We start from the raw sequence: 8,025 nt of genomic DNA on the forward strand, positions 1-8,025 counted from the left end.
CAGACTGACTAAAGCCCCTCCTCTTACTTTTTCTTTAGGTTAAGAAAAAGGCTGACTTTCAAAATACCGTTTCAGGGGCTCCTGGGCGGTTCAGTTGGTTAAGCGTCCGACTTCGGCTCAGGTCATGATCTCACAGTTCGTGGGTTCAGCCCCGCGTCGGGCTCTGTGCTGACAGCTCAGAGCCTGGAGCTGCTTCAGATTCTGTGTCTCCCTCTCTCTCTGACCCTCCCCTGCTCACACTGTTTCTCTCTCTCTCTCTCAGAAATAAATAAAACATTAAAAAAATAATTTCAAAATACTGTTTTAAAATTTTAAATAATGGCAGCTGATTGTGTATCAGGCATCTTTGTGTGCACACATGCATGTGTTCCAATAAAGCTTTATTTAGGAAAACAAGCCCAGTTGTATTTTAAAGTACATTACCTATACCATCTTATTTAATTCTTTTTTGTTTTTTTAAACACAGTGCTTTACCATTATTTTTGTATCCTGTGAGATCTAATAGACGTTTTGACAGAAAGCAGGTATGTGACTTGTGCAGAATTTATTATAAACCAGAGAGTGAAAGCCAGTGCTAAATTTTCTATTTTGACATCTAACCCNAGAGAGAGAGAGAGAGAGAACGAACAAGTAGGAGAGGGGCAGAGAGAGAATCCCAAGCAGACTGAATCCTAAGCACTGACAGTGCCAACGCTCACTGTGCCGCTTGCTCTCACGAACCATGAGATCATGACCTGAGCCGAAACCTAGAGTTGGATGCTTAACTGACTGAGCCACCCAGGCACCCCGGCATTTAATTCTTAAAGCAACTTAATGATATAGCTGATCTTTTTTTCTTTAAACATCTTTAATTTTTTCTTAGAGCATGTGTGCGCATGTAAGAGAGGGAGGCAGAGGGTGAAAGTGAGAGAAACCTAAGCAGGTTCCACGCTCAGTGTGGAGCCCGATGTGGGGCTCCATCCCGTGACCCTGGGATCATGACCTGAGCCGAAATCAAGAGTCAGATACTCGACCAACTGAACCACCCAGGTGCCCCTCTAGTTACTCTTAATATTCCTATTTATATGAGAACACTGAGGCACAAATTAAGAAATGTACCCAAGGTCACAGTAAATAAATGTGAGAACCAGAACTCCGTTTAGGTGGTCAGACTCTAGAGTTTGTGCTTTTCACTGTCACTTCCTGTGGGTGGTTCATACACAGGGTAATCTGAACGCACAGTAAAATTCCGGAAGGTACTAAAATGGGTATCGTGAAGTTTGATTCTCACCCCATTCCTCAGCTGTTGGCTTCTTAGAAATGATGTCACATCCATGTACTGCAAGCAGCTTTTTCTTTTTAACACAGAATGCACAGTTTTTTATTTAAAAAAAATTTTTTTAATGTTTTACTTATTTCTGAGAGAGAGAGAGAGACAGCGTGAGCAGGGGAGGGTCAGAGAGAAAGAGAGACACAGAATCTGAAGGAGGCTCCAGGCTCTGAGCTGTCAGCACAGAGCCCGACACAGGGCTCGAACCCACGAACCATGAGATCATGACCTGAGCCGAAGTCGGACGCCCAATAGACTGAGCCACCCAGATGCCCCTTTTATTTCTTTAAAAATATTCTACCACTAAAAATTATTGAAGAATATTTTATACCCAGTAAAATGTACAGATCTTAAATGTTTGATGAATTTTAGCAAATGTGTACACCAGTGTGTCTATCACTCATGTCAAGATACAGAACATTTATATCACTTCTAAACAGTTCCTTGTGTCCCTTTTCAGTTACTACAATCAACCACCAAATCTTGCGGCAACCATTGTTCTGATTTCTGTCATTACAGATTAATTTTGCAGGTCCTCAAACGTCATATAAATGAAATCATAAAATATATGCTCTTTTGTGTATGTCTTCTTTGCCTTAATGTAATGTTTTTGAGATTTTATTTATTTATTTAAGAAATAATCTCCATGGTGCCTGGGTGACTCAGTTAAACATCCAACTTTGGCTCAGGTATTGATCTCATGGCTTGTGAGTTCAAGCCTGGTGTTGGGCTCTGTGCTCACAGCCTGGAGCCTGCTTCAGATTCTGTGTCTCCCTCTCTCTCTGACCCTCCCCTGCTCATGCTTTGTGTGTGTGTGTCTCTCTGTCTCAAAAATGAATAAACATCAAAAAAAAAAAAAAGTAATTTCCATGCCCAACAGGGGCCTTGAACTAATGGCCCTGAGATCAAGACTTGTGTGCTCTACTGACCGAGCCAGTTGGGTGCCCCTTGAGATTTAGAGATTTTAATGTCTATATCTGTAGTTTATGCTTTTCATTTGAGTAGTACTCATTTGTGAGAAAATATATTTTTTTCCTGTTGATGGATATTTGGGTTGTTTTCACTTTTTGGCTAATATGATTAAAGTCACTGGAGATTCTTAGGCATGTCTTCTGTGGACATACATTATTCCTTTGGGGTAAATATTTAGGAGTGGTATTGCTGGGTCATAGTGTAGATAAATGCTGGGTCATAGTGTAGATAAATGTTTACCTTTTTTTGAAAACTGCAAACTACTTTCCAAACTGATACCATTTCCCACTCCCACCAGTAATGTATGCAAATTCCAGTTTCTCAATATCTGTGTCAGCTCTTGTTATTGTCATTCATTCATTCATTTATTTATTTTTGTCAGTCTTTTTAATTTTAGCTATTCAGTTGGTAGTGAGTGATTTTAGTTTGTGTTTTTCTTTTAATTTTTTAAATTTCCTTTGTGAAAGAGAAAGTGTGAGTGGGGAAGGGTAGAGAGAGAGAGAGAGAGAGAGAGAATGAGAATCCCAAGCAGGCTCTGAACTGTCGGCACAGAGCTCGATGCGGGGCTCAGACGCACAAACCAAACTGAACTATGAGATCATGACCTCAGCCAAAGTTGGATGCTTAACCCCTGAACTGCTTAAGCCACCCAGCCGCCTCTAATTTGCGTTTTTCTTTTTTTCTTTTTTTTTTTTTAAATTTATTTCTAGGAGAGAGAGAGAGAGACAGCGTGAGCAGGGGAGGGTCAGAGAGAGAGGGAGACACAGACTCTGAAATAGGCTCCAGGCTCTGAGCTGGCAGTCAGCACACAGCCCGACGCGGGGCTCGAACCCACGAACCGCGAGATCATGACCTAAGCGAAAGTCGGACGCTCAACCGACTAAGCCACCCAGCGCCCCTAATTTGCGTTTTTCTGATGAATAATGATGGTGAACAACTTTGGTTTTATTTTGTTTTTTTGGTGAACGACTTTTTTTTTTTAATGTTTATTTTTGAGACAAAAAGACACAGTGTGAGTGGGGGAAGAGGAGAGAGAGGGAGACACAGAATCCAAAGCAGGCTCCAGGCTCTGAGTCGTCAGCACAGAGCCTGACATGGGGTGGAAGGCTCTCAACTGAGAGATCATGACCTGAGTCCAAGTCAGGCACTTAATGACTGACCCACCCAGGTGCCCCAGTGAACAACTTTTTATATGCTAATTATCTACTTAAATATTTTTCTTGCGAACTATCAGGTTTTTAATCCACTCTTTGGATTTTTTTAATTGTTCATTTTAAGAGTTAAAATCTATAAATATTTTGATTACAAGTCCTTTATGATGTGCTTGTGTGTGTGTGTGTGTGTGTGTGTGTGTGTGTAAGGGGTGAATATTTTTTCTGTTTTATGGTTTGCTTATTTTTTCCTTTTCTTTTTTTTTAATATATATATAGGCTCCACACTCAGCGTGGGGCTTGAACTCATGACCCTCAACATTAGGAGTTGCATGTTTTACTGACCTGAGCCAGGTAGGCACCCCTATTTTTTCTTTTTTAAAATTAATTTTTTTAAAGTAATATCTGCATATAACATGGGGCTTGAACTCATGACCTCCAAGATCAAGAGTTGCATGTTCTGCTGACTGAGCCAGCCAGACACCTCTTGCCTTTTTTTTTTCCTTAATGGTGTCTTCTGATGAACAGAAATTTTTAATTAAAAAAATTTTTTAAATGTTTTATTTATTTCTGAGAGAGAGACAGCATGAGCAGAGCGGGGTCAGAGAGAGAGGGAGACACAGAATGTGAAACAGCCTCCAGGCTCTGAGCTGGCTGTCAGCACAGAGCCCAACGCGGGGCTCAAACCCACAAACCGTGAGATCATGACTTGAACCGAAGTCAGACGCTCAACCGACTGAGCCACCCAGGCACTCCCAGAAATTTTTAATTTAGATGAAGCAAAATTTTGTCAATATATATTTTTAATTAAATTTTTTTACATAATCTCTACACTCAGTGTGGGGCTCAGACTCACAACCCTAAGATCAAGAGTCGCATGCTCTTCTGACCGAGCCAGCCAAGTGCCCTGATGGTAGTTTTCTTTTATGCTTATTATGTGTCCTTACAGAATTTTGCCTGCACATGTGTTTTGAAGACACTGTCCTCTTCTTTTTTTTTTTTGCTAAAAGTTTTTTAAAATATTTATTTTATTAAAAAAATTTTTGTTCAGTTTATTTATTTTGAGAGAGACAGAGACAGAATGAGTGGAGGATGGGAAGAGAGGGAGACAGAGAATCCCAAGGAGGCTCTGTGCTGCCAGTGTAGAGCCCGATGTGGGGCTTGAACCCATGAAATTGCGAGATCATGGCCTGTGCCGAAGCCAAGAATTGGACGCTTAACCAACTGAGCCACCCTAAAGATTTTATTTTTAAAATAAAATTTTCTCTACACCGACGTGGGGCTTGAACTCACAACCCTGAGATCAAGAGTCATGTGTTCCACTGAATGAGCCAGCTAGGCACCCCTATAAAAGTTTTATAAAGGTAGCTTTTGTGTTTTGGTTTATGATTCACCTTTTTCTTTTTAACAGCTTTGTGGAGATATAATTGATGTACAATAAACTACAATGTTTAAAGTGTAAAATTGGATAAGTTTTGACATGTACATACCTGTGAAATTATCACCACAGTGTAGTGAATGTCTGTCATCCCACAGATTTCCTCATGTCATTTTGGGACCCATCCCTCCCACCCTTTCCTGCCTCCATCTCCAAGCAAATACTGATTTCTTTTCTGAATCCTTCTTGCATTAGCTTTTTATTAAAAAAAATTTTTTTTAATGTTTTTATTTTATTTTTGGTAGAGACAGAGAGAGTGAGCAGGGGAGGGGCAGAGAAAGAGGGAGACGAGGAATCTGAAGCAGGTTCCAGGCTCCGAGCTGTCAGCACAGAGCCTGACACGGGGCTCGAACTTGTGAACTGCGACATCATGACCTGAGCCGAAGTCGACACTTAACTGACTGAACCACCCAGGCTCAGTTCTTGAATTAGTTTTTAATGTGAGGTGAAATCAGGGTACTTCTTCCCTGTCCCTCCCTCATGGGGTTACATAATCATTCTAGCATCATATCTTAGAGCATTTGTCATAAATTAATTGAACATGTGTGGGCAAGCTTCTTTCTGGGTTTTGGTATATTCGATTGGTCTATTTTTCTATCCTATGCCAATACCGCACTGTATTAATTACTGTAATTAATGGTAAGTTTTGAAATCAGGTAGCGTAATTCCTTTATTCTACAAAAAGTCCACCTTTATTCCTCTACAAAATTGTCTTGCCAGTTTTAGAGTAACCACTATGTATAGAAATTTTTGCTAGAAGTTTGGTTGGGGTTAGATTGAATCTGTAGATCAATTTTATTTTATTTAATGTTTATTTTTGAGAGAGGGAGAGAGACCATGTGCACCAGCAGGGGAGGGGCAGAGAGGCTGGGAGACTGGATTTGAAGCGAACTGTGCTCTGATAGCAGCAAGCCCGATGCAGGGCTCTAACTCATGAATGTTGAGATCATGACCTGAGCCGAAGTTGGATGCTTAACTGACTGAGCCACCCTGGCACCCCATGGATTAGTTTTAGAATTGAATTATTAACATAGAGTCTTTTGATCTGTGCAGATGGTCTATCTCTCCATTTAAATCTTCTTGAAGTGTTTCAGCAATGTTTTATGGTTTTCAGTTTGAAGATACATTTTTTTACATTCAGTATGTTTGTAGGTATTTGATATTAAAAAAAAAATTTAAGTTTATTTATTATTTGTTTTGAGAGAGAGTGAACACAAGCAGGGGAGGGGCAGAGAGAGAGGATCCCAAGCAGTCTCTGCGCTAACAGCGTAGCAGTGCTTGAAATCACGAACTGTGAGATCATGATCTGAGCCAAAACCAGCAGTGGGAATCTTAACCAAATGAGCCACCCAGGCGCCCCTGATATTTTTTATGTTATTTAAAATATTTTCTAGGGTCGCCTGGGTGGCTCAGTTGGTTAAGCGTCCGACTTCGGTTCAGGTCATGATCTCACGGTTTGTGGGTTCGAGCCCCTCATTGGGCTCTGTACTGACAGCTAGCTCAGAGCCTGGAGCCTGTTTAAGATTCTGTGTCTCCCTCTCTTTCTGACCCTCCCCTGCTCACGCTGTCTCTCTTGCTCTCAGAAATAAATAAAAGCATTAAAAAAATTAAAAAAATAAAATATTTTCTATTTTTAAATTATTTGTTAACATATAAAAACAGGTGGTTTGTGTATGCTGATCATGTATCCTGCAACTTGCTCAATTCACTTATCAGTTCTTGTAGAATGTTTGTATGTTCCTTTGGATTTTCCATCTCTGTAATCATATTTCAAATAAAGACAGTTTTACTTTTCCAGTCCTTATGCCTTTTTTCTTTTTCTTTTTCTTGATTTATTGTACTGGCTAGAACCTCTAATTCATTGTTGAATAGAAGTGGTGATTGTGGGCCTTCAGTGGTTGAGGAAGTTGCTTTCTAGTCTTGTTTTATGGAATTTTTTTTTACCTATGAAAGGGTGTTGGATATTTTCAGATGCCTTTTGTGCATCTATTGAGATTATTTGATTTCTGTCTTTCATTCTGTCAATATAGTGTGTTAAACTTGAGTGTTTTATTCATTTTTGAGAGAGAGACAAGAGTATGACCTGGGGAGGGGTAGAGACAGACAGACAGACAGACACACACACACACACACACACACAATCTGAGGCAGGCTGTAGGCTCTGAGCTGTCAGCACAGAGCCCAACATGGGGCTCAAACTCATGAACCACGAGATTATGACCTGAGCAGGAGTCAGACGCTTAACTGATTGAGCCACCCAGGTGCCCCCAATATGATGTTTTATATTCATTAATTTTCAGATGTTAAAGCAACTTTACAGTCTTAGGATAAACACCCTTGGTGTGGTATCTAATGCTTTACATTTTTTAAAAACTTTATTTTATTTTTTAAATGTTTTTATTTATTTATTTATTTATTTCTAGGGGAGAGAGAGAGACAGCGTGAGTGAGCAGGGGACGGTCAGAGAGAGAGGGAGTCACAGACTCTGAAACAGGCTCCAGGCTCTGAGCTGGCAGTCAGCTCAGAGCCCGACGCGGGGCTCAAACCCATGAACCGCGAGATCATGACCCAAGCGAAAGTCGGACGCTTAACCGACTAAGCCACCCAGGCGCCCCTAAAAAATTTATTTTAAAGAGAGCATGAGCAGGGGAGACGGGCAGAAAGACAGAGAGAGAGAGACTCTCAGGCAGGCTCCACTAGCATGGAGCTTGACTCTGGGCTTGATCCCACGACTCCAGGATCACGATCTGAGCTGAAATCTAGAATTGGATGGTCAACCATGACTGAGCCACCTAGGTGCCCCTATAATGGTTTTTAGGTGGGTGGATTTGGTTTGCTAGTGCTTTGTTGAAGACTTTATATATATTCGTAGGAGATTTACATGTGACTTTCTTTTCATATGATGTCATTGGTTTTGGTAATATTAGCCCCTGAGAATGAGTTGGGAAGTTGTTCTTTCCTTTTTGCAGGTCAGTTTTCTATATGGGATAATTTTATTTCAGCCTGAAGCACTTCCTTCAGTTTTTTCTTTACATTGTGGATGTGCTGGGGACAGAATTCCTCAGTTTTTGATTGTCTTGAAAAGGTCTTTTTTTAATCATTTTATTTTATTTTGTCATGATATGTGTACTCTTTAATTCCTGTCCCTTATTTCC

The 8,025-nt window shown here is 40.5% G+C and overlaps 1 protein-coding gene across 6 annotated transcripts in view; it reads left to right on the plus strand.

The window, feature by feature from the left end:
* The first annotated feature begins 3,766 nt into the window (after positions 1 to 3,766).
* PPP6R2 (protein phosphatase 6 regulatory subunit 2) overlaps positions 3,767 to 8,025 on the plus strand; it is a 69,121-nt gene continuing 64,862 nt past the window's right edge. For 5 of the 6 annotated variants that reach the window (XM_077758072.1, XM_077758065.1, XM_077758068.1 and 2 more), the window contains exon 1: positions 3,767 to 3,786. The gene's annotated coding sequence lies outside the window, so the exon portion shown is untranslated. The remainder of the gene's footprint in view (positions 3,787 to 8,025) is intronic. The other variant, XM_077758067.1, reaches the window with a different exon arrangement.

The sequence above is a fragment of the Crocuta crocuta genome, unplaced genomic scaffold (assembly GCF_008692635.1).
Source record: "Crocuta crocuta isolate KB4526 unplaced genomic scaffold, BGI_CrCroc_1.0 scaffold143, whole genome shotgun sequence".
NCBI classification, from domain to species: Eukaryota; Metazoa; Chordata; class Mammalia; order Carnivora; family Hyaenidae; genus Crocuta; species Crocuta crocuta.